This window comes from Bombina bombina, chromosome 10 (assembly GCF_027579735.1).
Source record: "Bombina bombina isolate aBomBom1 chromosome 10, aBomBom1.pri, whole genome shotgun sequence".
NCBI lineage: Eukaryota > Metazoa > Chordata > Amphibia > Anura > Bombinatoridae > Bombina > Bombina bombina.
In genome coordinates, this window is record NC_069508.1 from 95,488,819 (window position 1) to 95,507,058 (window position 18,240).

The window sequence follows — 18,240 nt, forward strand, 5'->3', positions numbered from 1 at the left end:
ATCAATTTTCCTGGCATTCTTTTAGAATTCCTAGAATTTTACAGTTTCTTCAGGATGGTCTGGATAAAGGTTTGTCTGCCAGTTCCTTGAAAGGACAAATTTCTGCTCTTTCTGTGCTGTTTTACAGAAAGATTGCTAATCTTCCTGATATTCATTGTTTTGTACAGGCTTTGATTCGTATCAAACCTGTCATTAAGTCAATTTCTCCTCCTTGGAGTTTGAATTTGGTTCTGGGAGCTCTACAAGCTCCTCCTTTTGAACCTATGCATTCTCTAGATATTAAATTACTTTCTTGGAAAGTTTTGTTTCTTTTGGCCATCTCTTCTGCTAGTAGAGTTTCTGAGTTATCTGCTCTTTCTTGTGAATCTCCTTTTCTGATTTTTCATCAGGATAAGGCAGTGTTGCGGACTTCATTTACATTTTTACCTAAGGTTGTGAATTCTAACAACATTAGTAGAGAGATTGTGGTTCCTTCATTGTGTCCTAATCCTAAGAATTCTAAGGAAAGATCATTACATTCTTTGGATGTAGTAAGAGCTTTGAAATATTATGTTGAAGCTACTAAGGATTTCCGAAAGACTTCTAAGTCTATTTGTTATCTTTTCTGGTTCTAGGAAAGGTCAGAAGGCTTCTGCCATTTCTTTGGCGTCTTGGTTAAAGTCTTTGATTCATCATGCTTATGTTGAGTCGGGTAGAACTCCGCCTCATAGGATTACAGCTCATTCAACTAGGTCAGTTTCTACTTCCTGGGCATTTAGGAATGAAGCTTCGATTGATCAGATTTGCAAAGCAGCAACCTGGTCTTCTTTGCATACTTTTACTAAATTCTACCATTTTGATGTGTGTTCTTCTTCTGAAGCAGTTTTTGGTAGAAAAGTACTTCAGGCAGCTGTTTGAGTTTGATTCTTCTGCTTATAATTTCAGTTTTTTTCATTATAAGATTTAAACTTTGTTTGGGGTGTGGATTATTTTTCAGCGGAATTGGCTGTCTTTATTTTATCCCTCCCTCTCTAGTGACTCTTGCGTGGAAGTTCCACATCTTGGGTATTTATTATCCCATACGTCACTAGCTCATGGACTCTTGCTAATTACATGAAAGATAACATAATTTATGTAAGAACTTACCTGATAAATTCATTTCTTTCATATTAGCAAGAGTCCATGAGACCCACCCTTTTTTGTGGTGATTTTGATTTTTTTGTATAAAGCACAACTATTCCAATTCCTTATTTTTTATGCTTTCACACTTTTTTTCTTATCACCCCACTTCTTGGCTATTCGTTAAACTGATTTGTGGGTGTGGTGAGGGGTGTATTTATAGGCATTTTGAGGTTTGGGAAACTTTGCCCCTCCTGGTAGGAATGTATATCCCATACGTCACTAGCTCATGGACTCTTGCTAATATGAAAGAAATGAATTTATCTGGTAAGTTCTTACATAAATTGTTTTACCTCATTAGCCAATTTTGGCTTTAGGGGCGAATTTCTTAATTTCATAATCAACCTGTATAAAGAACCACATACAAGACTGGTAGTTAACAACATTGTGTCCCCACAGATAACTCTTGGGAGGGGGTGCCCTCTCTCCCCCCCTACTCTTTGACGTCTCAATTGAACCCCTACCAATTAACAGGTATCAAATTGGGCAACCAGGTAATAAAAATCGCTCTTTATGTGGATGATTTACTATTGTACCTATCAGATACCAAAACCAGTATACCTAAATTGTTGCTCGATTTGGGTCCTTCTCGGGGTATAAGGTTAATGAAGCAAAATCAGAACTGTTATGGCTTAGACTAAATAATAACTCTCCTCTTAATATCCCCTTTAGTCTGGCTAAAGACTCTCTCAAATATTTAGGAATCCTGATTCCCTCTACACCAGGAGAGATGTACGATCTCAACATTCTTCCAATTTTAGTAAGCATTCGGGAGAAACTTAAAAGTTGGCAGTCCTTACCATTATCCATTTCGGGTCGGGTAGCCCTATTTAAAATGGTTCTCCTCCCAAAGCTTCTGTGTATGTTCTTCAGAACACCCCATTAATTCTCCTAGATAGGGACGTTTGGTCTTTTAACAGCGCACTCAGCAAATTCCTTTGGCAGGAGAAAAGACCTAGGATTTTCCTAAATAAACTCTCTCTTCTAAAAGAAAGCGGTGGTCTTGCACTGCCTGATTATTCGCCTATATAATTATGTTTTTCTTGTACGTGTTGTGGCAGATTGGATCTTTCATAGTAACTACGTGGCAAACAATTCACTAGAAGCAAGTATCTGCAATCCTTACCTCCCGCTAGCATTGATATATTGGCCACCCAAAGAGCTACCAGGGGAAATTAAAAAACTTAAAACTTTCTTTAACCCGCTGAAGGCCTGGTGGAAAGTGGGCTATATCTTGTTGTTAAATTGTAAAGTCTCTCAGCACATCCCAATAATGGGAAATCCAAAATTCCCCACAGGTCTAAGCTCGACAGTATTCAAGAGATGGCATAACCTAGGATTGAACAGGGCAGTATATCTTATTGATATAGAGAGAAAATGTGTCAACTTTTGAGGAATTTAAAAAGGAGTTCAAAATTAACAATAAGGAATTCTATGCATATCTGCAAAGCAGGCACTTTGCCTCAGAGTTAATGAAAGAGGCAGATTGGAGCTGGACCTTGGGTAAACTGGAAAGCTGGCTCACACTATTTAAAAATGGACACATGTCCATTTCCCCATGCTATCAGCTGATTAAACTTAGCAAAGGTGACTTGGTGCTAGAGAAAATTATCTCCGATTGGAATCGGAGGATTCCTCAGTCTAATATCGATAATAAGTTTGTTCAATCATCAATCCAGAAAGTTGCTCAGATCACATTATAAGCTACTTGGCAGGAGATGCATGTTAAACTCATACATAACTCATACTTCACGCCTGAAAAAGGCTGCAAAATTCGCAACCTTAGTTTTAATAAATGTCCAAAATGTTCATTCCCAGCAGCAGATATAATGCACATGGTATGGGACTGTCCTAAGATCAGACACCTCTGGTGGAAACTAGAGTTCTGGCTCAGTAATTCTCTTAAAGTCCCTCCTCCGGGTCTAACACAGCTACAGATTATATTTGGCTTAAAGAACCAAAATGTACAACAATTAAATTCCATATTGGCAGCTAGGTATCTTATTTTCAAAAAATGGAAATTGAGAACAACTCCATCTATTCTTGAGATTAAGAATTGTTTGAAAAGCAATGCTTACTAGAACAGACACCAACCTAGATAACGATTCAGATATTAGACAATTTTTCAGTAAATGGTCAACGTTCATTAAATCATTGCCTGATACTGAGGTAAATGATCTGATATTCCCATTCAGAAACTCTGAACTAGTTCTCTTGGGTATTTGGTAACATCCGCGTAAGAGCGTTTACGAATAAGGAAAAGAAAAGGGAAAGGTAAACCATTTTAGTTTCACTGGCTCCCCCTCTCCTCTCTCTGCTCCTTGGACCCACAGTTCTTTTTTTCTTTTTTTTTTCTTTTTTTTTTCTTCATTTGAAAGGACCATCAAGTTGAGACTTGTCAAGATGTAGGGGCTGGAAGGCCTCAGAAGTTAAAGTTATAGGCCGCATATTAAGTAGAGACAAGCTCCACTTATTTTGGGATAAGAATAGCAGGACAAGGGTCTAACCTTGTCAGCAATGAATTCCCTCCCTTTTTTTTTTGTTTTTGTTTTTAGGTTGTTTATGTAAAGTTAAAATTTTCAGCAGAATGACAAAAGATAATGTTTTATTGTTTGATCCAATTGTAAAATGGTATAGATTTGTTTTAATTCTCATGACTTTTTCTTTTTTCTGGGATTTACTGCTGATAACAAAATAAACATTTAAAAAAAAAAATATTGATTAGTTAACTCGCCTCTTGAGATTTCCAAACCCCTTGTGCTGTCAGAGATCCCCCAAACAGCTCCCCAACCTGAGAGACATGCATCTGTTGTGATCACAGTCCAGGTTGGACAAGCAAAAGAGGCCCCTAGAACTATACGATGGTGATCTAACCACCAAGTCAGAGATAGTCTAACATTGGGATTTAAGGATATTAATTGGTATATTTTTGTAGAATCCCTGCACCATTGGTTCAGCATACAAAGCTGGAGAGGTCTCATATGAAAACGAGCAAAAGGGATCACGTCTGATGCTGCAGTCATGAGACCTAAAACTTCCATGCACATAGCGACTGAAAGGAATGAATGAGATTGAAGGTTCCGAGAGGCTGAAACCAATTTTAATCGTCTCTTGTCTGTTAGAGAAAGGAGTCATGGACACTGAATCTATCTGGAAACCTAAAAAGGTGACCCTTGCCTGAGGAATCAAATAACTTTTTGGTAAATTGATCCTCCAATCATGTCTTTGAAGAAACACTAGTTGATTTGTGTGAGATTCTGCAGAATGTAAAGACTGAGCTAGTACCAAGATATTGTCCAAATAAAGAAACACTGCAATACCCTGTTCTCTGATTACAGAGAGTAGGGCACCGAGAACCTTTTGTAAAGATTCTTGGAGCTGTCGCTAGGCCAAATGGAAGAGCGATAAATTGGTAATGCTTGTCTAGAAAGGAGAATCTCAGAAACCGATAGTGATCTGGATGAATCGGAATATGAAGGTATGCATCCTGTAAGTCTATTGTGGACATATAATGTCCTCGCTGAACAAAAGGCAGAATAGTCCTTATAGTCACCATCTTGAAAGTTGGTACTCTTACATAACGATTCAAAATTTTCAGATCCAGAACTGGTCTGAATAAATTTCCTTTCTTTGGGACAATGAATAGATTTGAATAAAACCCCAGACCCTGTTCCTGAAACGGAACTGGTAAGATTACCCCTGAAAGCTCCAGGTCTGAAACACACTTCAGAAAAACCTGAGCCTTCACTGGATTTCCCGGGATGCGTGAGATAAAAAATCTTCTCACAGGAGATCTTACTCTGAATCGTATTCAGTAAACTTGAGAGACAATACTCTGAATCCATTGATTTTGGACACAAAGAATTTTAATCTGCCCCCTACCAGCTGAGCCGGAATGAGGGCTGCACCTTCATGCGGACTTAGGGGCTGGCTTTGGTTTATTAAATAGCTTGGATTTACTCCAACTTGAAGGTTTCCAATTGGAACCAGATTCTTTGGGGGAAGGATTAGGTTTCTGTTCCAGTAGTTTTCGTTCCTTTTGACAAAATAAGGAAGCCTTAGATTTACTCTTAGGTCTTTTATCCTGAGGCAAAAAAACTCCCGTCCCTCCAGTGACAGTTGAAATAATCGAATCCTACTGAGAACCAAATAACTTATTACCTTGGAAAGAAAGATATTGTAATCTAGACTTAGATACCTTGTCAGCATTCCAATATTTGAGCCACAAAGCTCTTCTAGCTAAAATAGCCACAGACATAGATTTAACATCAATTTTGATGATATCAAAAATGGCATCACAGATAAAAGGATCAGCATGTTGAAGCAAACGAACAATGCTAGACAAATCAGGATCCATTTCCTGTTGCTCTAAACTTTCCAACCAAAAAGTTGATGCAGCTGCAACATCAGCCATAGAAATGGCAGGCCTGAGAAGATGGCCAGAATATAAATAAGCTTTCCTTAGATAAGATTCATATTTCCTATCTAAAGGATCTTTAAAAGAAGTACGATCTTCCATAGGTATAATAGTACGTTAGCAAGAGTAGAAATAGCCCCATCAACTTTGGGGATCTTTTCCCAAAACTCCAATCTGCTGGCAAAGGATGAATTTTTTTTTTTTTAAACCTTGAAGAAGGAATAAAAGTACCAGGCCTATTCCATTCCTTAGAAATCATATCAGAAATAGCATCAGGAACTGGAAAAACCTCTGGAGTAACCACAGGAGGTTTATAAACGGATTTTAAATGTTTACTAGTTTTAATATCAAGAGGACTAGTTTCAATATCCAATGTAATCAACACCTCTTTTGACAAGTAACGAATATACTCCATTTTAAAGTGAAGGTCCATTTTGATGAATTAGTGCCCGGTTTTTAATAAACCTATTAAAAACAAGGGCACTTTAATTTATCAAAATTGACATTTCACTGTTTACTTCAAAAACTTACCTTTCTAATCCTTGCAGCAGCTCCAGCGATTCCCCCGGCTGTCTGAAGCCTCTGCAGACATTGGAAATGACGAATCAGGCTTCCTCCAATCACAGCTCCCCCCCCCCACTTAATCTTGGCCTGATGCAACGCTGTGATTGGAGGAAGCCGGATTCGTCATTTTGGACCCGAGAAGACTGCTAGTGACGGGCAGAGGAAGTGCTGGAGCGGCTGCCAGGATTAAAAGGTAAGTTTTTGAAGAAAACGGTGAAATGTCAATTTTGATGAATTAAAGTGCCCTTGTTTTTAATAGATTTATTAAAAAACGGGCACTAATTCATCAAAATGGACCTTCATTTTAAATAAATTAGTAGATTTGTCAGTGTAAATATCTGAGGACGAATCTTCTGTATCAGTTAGATCCTCATCAGAGGAGTATAATTCAGTATGTTGTCGGTCATTTGAAAGAAAAAACAACATATAAAGCAAAATTATCAATTTCCTTTATATGGCAGTTTTAGGAATGGGAAAAAAATGCAAACAGCATAGTCCTCTGACATAGAAAAAGGCAAGAGGCACATAGGAATGGGGTTTTAAAGAATGAAATTATTTGGTGCCAAGTATGACACACTACGTAAACTGAATTTTTTTTGGCGCTAGCAACATCCGGAAATGACACACTCGCGTCATTGAAGACGCAACCTGTGCAAGAAACTTGCCGTCAACTAAAATGCCGGAAATGACGAATTTGCGTCTACCTTCACGGCGAAAAAATTATTGCGCCAAGCATGTCGCAATAAACTTTGGCATTTTGCGCCCTCGTGAGTTTGACCGCGAACTCTAATGAAAAAACAGTCAATTGAAAAGAGACTATACTATACCCCAGGTAAGAAAAATATTTTCCCAAATCTGAAACTGATAGTTTGCAAAAGGAAATATACATAAACCTGACTCATGGCAAATATAAGTACAATACATATATTTAGAACTTTATATTAAAACATAAAGTGCTAAACAATAGCTGAGAGTGTCTTAAATAATGGAAACATACTTACCGAAAGACACCCACATATAGCAGATAGCCAAACCAGTACTGAAACCGTTATCATTAGAGGTAATTGAATATGAGAGAGTATCGTCAATCTGAATAAGGGAGGTAGGAGATTAATCTCTACGACCGATAACAGAGAACCTATGAAATAGATCCCCATTAGGATGACCATTGTATTCAATAGGTAATACTCCCTTCACATCCCTCTGACATTAACTGTACTCTGAGAGGAATCGGGCTTCAAAATGCTGAGAAGCGCATATCAACGTAGAATATAAGCACAAACTTACTTCACCACCTCCATAGGAGGCAAGGTTTGTAAAACTGAATTGTGGGTGTGGTGAGGGGTGTAATTTATAGACATTTTGAGGTTTGGGAAACTTTGCTCCTCCTCCCATACGTCACTAGCTCATGGACTCTTGTATCCTTACCTGATAAATTTATTTCCGGATATGGTGAGTCCACGGCCCCAACCTTTATTTTAAGACAGTTGTTCTTTTGAGTATAACCTCAGCCACCTCTACACCTTGTGATACTCCTTTTTCTCCATTTCCCTTCGGTCTAATTACTGGGGGTTGTGAATAAGGGAGTGATACTTGACAGTTTGCCTGTGGTGCTCTTTGCCTCCTCCTGCTGGCCAGGAGGGATATTCCCAACAGTAATTACTCAAGCCGTGTACTCGCCATATCCGGAAAGAAAGACATTTATCAGATAAGCATATATTTTTTTTTTTTAAAGTAGATAACCCAAAGTATTGATCTAGGCCCATTTTGATATATTTCATGCGACCATTTCACTGCCAAAAGCATTCAAATTAAAAAAAAAAATGTTCACTTTTTCACAATTTTAGGTTTCTCACTGAAATGATTTACAGACAGCTTGTGCAATCATGGCACAAATGGTTGTAAATGCTTCTCTGGGATCCCCTTTGTTCAGAAATATCAGACATGTATGGCTTTGTCATTGTTTTTTGGTATTTAGAAGACCGCAAAATGCCGCTTTGCACCACACTTGTATTATGCCCAGCAGTGAAGGGGTTAATTAGGTAACTTATAGGGTTAATTTTGGCTTTAGTGTAGAGATCAGCCTCCTACCTGACGCATACCACCCTTTGATCTAAAATAAAAGGCTTTTTATTTATTTTTTATAAATATTCTAAGGGATCCCCCCTTAGCCCCCAACCCCCTGATCCCTTCCCCCAAACAACCCTCTAACCCTCTACCTATTTGCTGCCATCTTTGCTGCAAATTAGGCACATTTAAAAAAAAAAAAAAAATTAAAAAAACTTTTTTGTGTGTAGTGTAGCTGCCCCACCCCCCTCCCAGATCCCGTTATGGGAACGGATCCTCCTCATTGTCCTCAGTTCCTCCTAGCTTAATTATAAAAATTGAATTAAAAAATTTTAAAATGTATTTTTAGGTTAATTAAAATTGTATTATCTTGCTATAATACAAGCTTTAGAAAGTTGATAGTCACCTTGCAAGGTTCTTAAATATTGCATTTAAAATGTGATTAATGGGCTCAAAGAAGTGATACCAGTTTCTCAATGTCTGGTTTTAGGTCACTTAGTAGGAGTCTTAAATCATCACGTTAAGAAATTGTTGCTTGAAGCATAATTGTATTACTGCACCAATAAACTTTATGGAAAATGTATTCTACTTGTGTTATGTAGTGCACACTGCACAGTTTATTTCAGGTGACGGAAAACTAGAAAACCATTGTCAGATGACTGCAAAGCTATGTTTTCTGCTGCTACACAGTAATTCCATAATATACAAAATGTAGAAGTAATAATATACTAAAAGTACAGCAGTAATAAAATATAGTCTTCCTTTCAAGTGGCTGCAACCTGCCGCAGTCAGAAAACAGTATAAGTTGAGCATAAATTTATAAATTATTATAAAAGGAAAAGCCTTAAAAGCGGTAAAATGTCAAATACAAAGCAAGAAAGTGGTTTCGCTTTAGACAACTAGACTAAAGGGCAATTAATTATGATCCTCTTCCACTCCTTACATACGGTAAACCCCAGAGCTCTTTCATATCTCATGCCCATTAGTGCCCCCCTCAGTAATACCACCTCCCCAGCAGGTGAGGACAATGAGGAGGATCCGTTCCCATAACGGGATCTGGGAGGGGGGGGAGAGACAGCTACACTACACTGAGGAGTTTATGGATCCAAGGGGGCAGTAGCCTGAAAAAGTTAAAAAACCCACTTCATTAGAGGGAGTCAACCAGAAACTCTGATCTCCTTATCTGTAAAGCGCACTGCAGTCAACTGCAGTGAAAAAACCATTGGTGTTCTGTTGTATCTTCTGTGTGATATCTTAGACTATTTGAAGCAAATAAACATCAATACATCATTGGGATTCACTATGATGTTCACTGATCAGCAGAATCAACAAATGAGCTGGTGCAGACTATTTATATTCGCACAGAATTCTTTGCTATGCCAGTCGAGGACCTGACCACCTGACACCTAGCTTCAAAGGTGCAGAATATAAATTTTGTATTTATTTGAATATGGGAATTTTTATAGAAAATAGGGTAGGGCTTTCACCATCTTCTTTCATGTTATATTTTATAATCCAGTATATTTTCTCGTTTTTCTATATTGTATTTTATATTCTACTAGTCCTAAAGCCTGTGTACACGGGCCAAGATCCACAGCCACTTAGATCCCCTCTCTCTCCTTCCCTGCCGTTCTCAACTTTTTTTTTTTTTTTTTCTGTAGTGCAGTGGTCCCACACGCTCCCACCCCTCTGCTGTCTGATCCTCACTGACTGTTCCTTCCTTATGGCCAGGTATGTTTGTCTCGCGCTACAGTCTCTACTGCGCATGACTGCATTGGACAATCCTACCTGGCCTTTTATAATATAGAATTATATTCCCTCTCTTCTATATTATATTTTAAATTCTAATATATTCCTGTTTGTAGGCATAACTTCACAATTGTTTAATATAGAATATATTTGCAGGGAACCTGCTAACTTGCCTTTAAAATCATGAATGTTTTCTTTTATAGCACCTAACTGGGTGCATGTTTACCGCTCCGAAGGCTGCCCATTTCTCTTGTAAGGTGTATCCAGCCCACAGATTCATCCATTACTTGTGGGATATTCTCCTTCCCAACAGGAAGCTGCAAGAGGATCACCCACAGCAGAGCTGTCTATATAGCTCCTCCCCTAACTGCCACCTCCAGTCATTCTCTTGCAGCTCTCGACAAGGGAAGTAGCTAGAGAGATGTGGTGAATTAGTGTAGTTTATCTTCAATTTGCCTGAGGTTTCTGATGATCTTAGCAGGTTGTAACTAAGGTCCACTGCTGTTCTAACACATAACTGAAGAGTATGGGGAAACTTCAGCTGGGAGAACAGACTGCAGAATTAACTGCCCTGAGGTATGTTCAGTATATTTTTTTTCTAGAGGATAAGAACTAGAAAATGCTGACAGTGCCTGATATAGTTAAGGTAAATCTGATTGCAGTGATTTAATAACGACTGGCATCATGCTTGCAGTAAAGGGTAATTTTCTTATTACTTTCTATTATGGCTTAGTATGTAAAACATTATTTATATAAGAAACGTTTTTTACTGAGGTGATAAATCTTTATTTGGGGCCTAGTTTTCCACATGGCTGTTATTTTACTCCTAGGAATAGTTTTTTAAGGCCCTCTGACTTTGAGTGCATGGTGGGAGGGGCCTATTTTCACACTCTAATTGCGCAGTTGTTTCTTACATTTGAGACATCCAGCTTCCCTAAAGGAGTCCCCTGACATATTGGACCTCTGTAAAGGGTTTTTGTGCCTAAAAGTGTCGTTTTATGGGAAGGTAGGAGCCACAGTAGAGCTGTGGCAGTTTGCTTGTGACTGTTATAACGGTTTTTACCGTCTTTTTGCTTCGTTTTTGAACCTGAGGGGTTAATCATCCATTTGCAAGTGGGTGCAATGCTATTTTAGTCTATTATATACACTGTAAAAATTTCATAGAGTTAACTGCTTTTTTCACTGTTTTGCAGTTCTTGTGTTTGTTTGTTTTTCCCTTAAAGGCACAGTACCATTTTTTATATTCTGCTTTTTCACATTAATTAAAGTGTTTTCAAAGCTTGCTGGTCTCATTACTAGTCTGTTAAACATGTCTGACATAGAGGAAACTCCTTGTTCATTATGTTTAGAAGCCATTGTGGAACCCCCTCTTAGAATGTGTACCAAATGCACTGATCTTACTATAAGTTATAAAAACCATATTCTGGCTTTAAAAGATTTATCACCAGAGGAAATTGACAAGGGGGAAGTTATGCCGACTAACTCTCCCCACGTGTCAGAGCCTTTTAACTCCCGCTCAAGAGGCGCCAAGTACATCTAGCGCGCCCATTGCGTATACTTTACAAGACATGGCGGCAGTTATGAATCATACTCTTACAGAAGTATTTTCCAAACTGCCAGGGTTACAAGGAAAGCGAGACAGCTCTAGGACTAGAAAAAATACAGAGCTCTCTGACGCTTTAGTAGCTATGTCCGATATACCCTCACAATGTGCAGAAGCAGAAGGAGAGCTTCTATCTGTGGGTGATTTTTCTGACTCGGGGAAGACACTTCAACCTGATTCTGATATGTCTACATTTAAATTTAAGCTTAAACACCTCCGCATGTTGCTCAGGGAGGTTTTAGCAACTCTGGATGACTGTGATGCCATTGTAGTCCCAGAGAAATTGAGTAAATTGGATAAATACTATGCAGTGCCTGTTTACACTAATGTTTTTCCAATACCTAAGAGGTTTTCAGAAATTATTACTAAGGAATGGGATAGACCAGGTGTACCGTTCTCTCCCCCTCCTGTTTTTAAAAAGATGTTTCCAATAGATGCCGCTACACAGGACTTGTGGCAAACGGTCCCTAAGGTGGAGGGAGCAGTCTCTACTCTAGCGAAGCGTACAACTATCCCTGTCGAGGACAGTTGTGCTTTTCTAGACCCAATGGATAAAAAAATTAGAGGGCTACCTTAAGAAAATTTTTATTCAACAAGGTTTTATTCTCCAGCCCCTTGCATGCATTGCCCCTGTCACTGCTGCTGCGGCCTTCTGGTTTGAGTCTTTAGAAGAGGCTCTACAGGTAGAAACCCCATTGGATGATATCCTTGACAAGCTTAAAGCTCTTAAGCTAGCCAATTCATTTGTTTCTGACGCCGTTGTTCATTTAACCAAACTAACGGCTAAGAACTCAGGTTTTGCTATTCAGGCGTGTAGGGCGCTATGGCTTAAATCCTGGTCAGCTGACGTTACTTCAAAGTCTAAGCTTCTCAACATTCCCTTTAAGGGGCAGACCCTATTCGGGCCTGGACTGAAGGAGATCATTTCTGATATTACTGGAGGAAAAGGTCACGCCCTTCCTCATGATAGGTCCAACAAATTAAGGACCAAACAGCCTAATTTTCGTGCCTTCAATAGTGGCGCAGCTTCAACTTCCTCTAATACAAAACAAGAGGGAAATTTTGCCCAGTCCAAGCCGGTCTGGAGACCTAACCAGGCTTGGAACAAAGGAAAGCAGGGCAAAAAACCTGCTGCTGCCTCTAAGACAGCATGAAAGATCAGCCCCCGATTCGGTAACTGATCTAGTAGGGGGCAGACTTTCTCTCTTCGCCCAGGCTTGGGCAAGAGATGTCCAGGATCCCTGGGCGTTAGGAAATCGTGTCCCAGGGATATCTTCTGGACTTCAAAGCTTCTTCCCTAAAAGGAAGATTTCATCTCTCAAAATTATCTGCAAACCAGATAAAGAGAGAGGCATTCTTACATTGTGTTCAAGACCTCCTAGTTATGGGAGTGATCCACCCAGTTCCAAAGGAGAAACTGGGGCAAGGCTTCTATTCAAATCTGTTTGTGGTTCCCAAGAAAGAGGGAACCTTCAGACCAATCTTAGATCTCAAGATCCTAAACAAATTTCTCAGGGTCCCATCCTTCAAGATGGAGACTATTCGAACCATCCTACCTATGATCCAGGAGGGTCAATATATGACTACCGTGGACTTAAAGGATGCTTATCTGCACATTCCGATACACAGAGCTCGTCATTTTCTCAGGTTCGCCTTCCTAGACAGGCATTACCAGTTTGTGGCTCTTCCCTTTGGGTTAGCTACGGCACCAAGAATCTTTATGAAGGTTCTGGGGTCACTCCTAGCGGTCCTAAGGCTGCGGGGTATAGCAGTAGCCCCTTACCTAGACGACATTCTAATACAGGCGTCAAATTTTCAAATCACCAGGTCCCATACAGACCTTGTTCTGGCATTTCTGAGGTCGCATGGGTGGAAAGTGAACGAAGAAAAAAGTTCTCTATCCCCTCTCACAAGAGTTTCCTTCTACAGATTCTGTAGAAATGAGGATTTACCTGACAGAGGTCAGGTTGTCAAAACTTCTAAATTCCGGCCGTGTTCTTTATTCTACTTCTCGCCCTTCAGTGGCTCAGTGTATGGAAGTAATCGGCTTAATGGTAGCGTCAATGGACATAGTGCAGTTTGCCCGCCTACATCTCAGACCGCTGCAACTCTGCATGCTCAGTCAGTGGAATGGGGATTACACAGATTTGTCCCCTCTACTAAATCTGGATCAAGAGACCAGGGATTCTCTTCTTTGGTGGTTAACTCGGGTCCATCTGTCCAAGGGTATGACCTTCCGCAGGCCAGATTGGATAATAGTAACGACAGATGCCAGCCTTCTGGGCTGGGGTGCAGTCTGGAACTCCCTGAAGGCTTAGGGCTTGTGGACTCAGGAGGAGACACTCCTCCAGATAAACATTCTGGAACTAAGAGCGATATTCAATGCTCTTCAGGCTTGGCCTCAGCTAGCAAAGGCCAGATTCATAAGATTCCAATCAGACAACATGACGACTGTTGCTTACATCAACCATCAGGGGGGAACAAGGAGTTCCCTGGCGATGAGAGAGGTGACCAAAATCATAAAATGGGCGGAGGATCACTCCTGCCACCTATCTGCGATCCACATCCCAGGAGTGGAAAACTGGGAGGCGGATTATCTGAGTCGTCAGACATTCCATCCGGGGGAGTGGGAACTCCACCCGGAGATATTTGCCCAGTTGACTCAATTATGGGGCATTCCAGACATGGATCTGATGGCGTCTCGTCAGAACTTCAAAGTTCCTTGCTACGGGTCCAGATCCAGGGATCCCAAGGCGACTCTAGTGGATGCATTAGTAGCGCCTTGGGCCTTCAACCTAGCTTATGTGTTTCCACCGTTTCCTCTCATTCCCAGGCTGGTAGCCAGGATCAAACAGGAGAGGGCCTCGGTGATCTTGATAGCTCCTGCGTGGCCACGCAGGACTTGGTATGCAGACCTGGTGAATATGTCATCGGCTCCACCATGGAAGCTACCTTTGAGATAGGATCTTCTAGTACAGGGTCCATTCGAACATCCAAATCTAGTTTCCCTCCAGCTGACGGCTTGGAAATTGAACGCTTGATTTTATCTAAGCGTGGGTTTTCGGATTCTGTGATAGATACTCTGGTACAAGCCAGAAAACCTGTAACTAGAAAAATTTACCATAAAATATGGAAAAGATATATCTGTTGGTGTGAATCCAAGGGATTCTCATGGAGTAAGATCAAAATTCCTAGGATCCTTTCTTTTCTTCAAGAAGGTTTGGATAAGGGATTATCAGCGAGTTCTCTGAAGGGACAGATTTCTGCTTTATCTGTCTTGTTACACAAACGACTGGCAGCTGTGCCAGATGTTCAAGCTTTTGTTCAGGCTTTGGTCAGGATCAAGCCTGTTTACAGACCTTTGACTCCTCCCTGGAGTCTGAATTTAGTTCTTTCAGTTCTTCAAGGGATTCCGTTTGAACCTCTACATTCCATAGATATCAAGATGTTGGATCTTGGAAAGTTCTGTTTTTGGTTGCTATTTCTTCTGCTAGAAGAGTTTCTGAGTTATCTGCTCTGCAGTGTAATCCGCCCTATCTGGTGTTCCATTCAGATAAGGTTGTTTTGCGTACTAAACCTGGTTTCCTTCCAAAGGTTGTTTCCAACAAGAATATTAACCAGGAAATAGTTGTGCCTTCTTTGTGTCCGAATCCAGTTTCAAAGAAGGAACGTTTGTTACACAATTTAGATGTAGTTCGTGCTTTAAAGTTCTATTTAGAAGCAACAAAGGATTTCAGACAAACGTCTTCTCTGTTTTTCGTTTATTCTGGCAAGAGGAGAGGTCAAAAAGCTACTGCTACCTCTCTTTCCTTTTGGCTGAAAAGCATCATCCGATTGGCTTATGAGACTGCCGGACGGCAGCCTCCCGAACGCATCACAGCTCACTCTACTAGGGCTGTGGCTTCCACATGGGCCTTCAAGAATGAGGCTTCTGTTGATCAGATATGTAAGGCAGCGACTTGGTCTTCCCTGCACACTTTTGCCAAATTCTACAAATTTGATACTTTTGCTTCTTCGGAGGCTATTTTTGGGAGACAGGTTTTGCAAGCCTTGGTGCCTTCCGTTTAGGTAACCTGATTGGCTCCCTCCCTTCATCCGTGTCCTAAAGCTTTGGTATTGGTTCCCACAAGTTATGGATGACGCTGTGGACCGGACACACCAATGTTGGAGAAAACAGAATTTATGCTTACCTGATAAATTACTTTCTCCAACGGTGTGTCCGGTCCACGGCCCACCCTGGTTTTTTAATCAGGTTTGATGAATTTCTTTCTTTAACTACAGTCACCACGGCACCCTATGGTTTCTCCTGTTTTTCTCCTGTCCGTCGGTCGAATGACTGGGGTGGGCGGAGCCTAGGAGGGACTATATGGACAGCTTTTGCTGTGCTCTTTGCCATTTCCTGTTGGGGAAGAGAATATTCCCCACAAGTTATGGATGATGCCGTGGACCGGACACACCGTTGGAGAAAGTAATTTATCAGGTAAGCATAAATTCTGTTTTCCAAGAAAGTAGTTTAATGTCCAAAGAATGCATAGGCTCAAATGGAGGAGCCTGCAAAGCCTTCAAAACCAAATTAAGACTCCAAGGAGGAGAGGTTGATTTAATGACAGGCTTAATACGGACCAAAGCCTGCACAAAACAGTGAATATCAGGAAGTTTAGCAATCTTTCTGTGAAATAAAACAGAGCAGAGATGTGTCCCTTCAAGGAACTTAGACAAACCTTTATCCAAACCATCCTGAAGAAACTGTAAAATTCTAGGAATTCTAAAAGAATGCCAGGAGAATTTATGAGAAGAACGCCATGAAATAGAAGTCTTCCAAACTCGATAATAAATCTTCCTAGAAACAGATTTACGAGCCTGTAACATAGTATTAATTACTGAGTCAGAGAAACCTCTATGACTAAGCACTAGGCTTATTTCCATACCTTCAAATTTAATGATTTGATATCCTGATGGAAAAACGGACCTTGAGCCACAAGGTCTGGCCTTAATGGAAGTGGCCAAGGTTGGCAACTGGACATCCGGACAAGATCCACATACCAGAACCTGTGAGGCCATGCTGGAGCTACCAGCAACACAAACGATTGTTCCATGATGATCTTGGAAATCACTCTTGGAAATCACTCTTGGAAGAAGAACCAGAGGCGGGAAGATATATAAGCAGGTTGGTAACACCAAGGAACTGCTAACTCATCCACCGCTTCCGCCTGAGGATACCTGGACAGGTACCTGGGTAGTTTCTTGTTTTGATGGGAAGCCATCATTTCCATTTCTGGAAGACCACACATCTGAACAATCTGAGAAAATGCATCTGGATGGGGCGACCACTCCTCCGGATGTAAAGTCTGACGGCTGAAATAATCAGTTTTCCAATTGTCTATACCTGGGATGTGAACCGCAGAAATTAGACAGGAGCTGGAGTCTGCCCAAGCAAGTATCTGAGATACTTCTTTCATAGCTTGGGGACTGCGAGTCCCACCCTGATGATTGACATATGCCACAGTTGCGATATTGTCTGTCTGAAAACAAATGAATGGTTCTCTCTTCAACAGAGGCCAAATCTGAAGAGCCCTGAAAATAGCACAGAGTTATAAAATATTGATTAGTTTCCCTTCATTTCTTGCGTCCGATCTTCACTTTCCCTTCATTTCTTGCGTCCGATCTTAAATTGAAAAACTGGCTCAAACATAAATTTTCTGAATATGTTCAACACAATCGGGATTATATAGACTCTTCTGTGGTATTCTGGGAAGCTGCGAAGGCAGTTCTCAGGGGCGAAATTATTGCATATAGTGCCATGAGATCTTGGAAAATAAGACTGAGAGAGAGAGAGAAATCACCAATTCAGTAATTAATTCTTATAACTCCTTTTTGCTGGAGAAATCGCCAAAACATTGGGCGAAATACATCAGGGCTAAAAATGCTAGGGACACGTTTGCAGTTTTTCAGGAGACGCAGAGGGATTTAAAACTCCAAGCTAGAATCTACAGGTTTGGGAACAAAACTGGCAAACTCCTGGCTAATCTGGTTAAAAGGGAAAAGAAGTCATTTTCTATCGAGAATATCCAACAGGATGGTACCATTCTTGACAAGTCCGAAGAAATCTCGGAGACATTTGTTAGATATTACCAGGATCTTTACTCCTGCAGGAGCTCGAATCTCGCTCAATCGGAGCATTTCTGGAGTGAAATTACCTGTCCCAAAATCTCAGCCGAATCGTCTGAAACTCTTAATGTTCCAATCTCAGATTCGGAAATTGCAAAGGCCATTACAGATCTTGCCCCAAACAAAGCACCAGGACCAGATGGCCTGCCAAACGAGTTCTACAAAATCATGAATACTGAAATTATCCCATATCTTAATAATCTTTATAACAGTATGTATGTTAAGGGAGACCTGGTAGCCACCTCTTTCTCTGCCTCTCATACACTTTTAATTCATAAAGGGGGAAAGATCCCTCCCTCAAGGAGTCATATACACCCATAGATCTTTTAAATGCAGACTACAAAATTCTCTGTTCTATCATTGCTAAGCAGCTTCAGTCAACACTTGTTAATATCATCCATTCAGATCAAGCCGGTTTCCTATACAAGCATAACTCTTCAGCAAAAATCAGAGAAGCCCTGGTTGTGACAGAATACTTTAGGACCCTGGAGACGTTGGGGGGAGCCCCTGACTT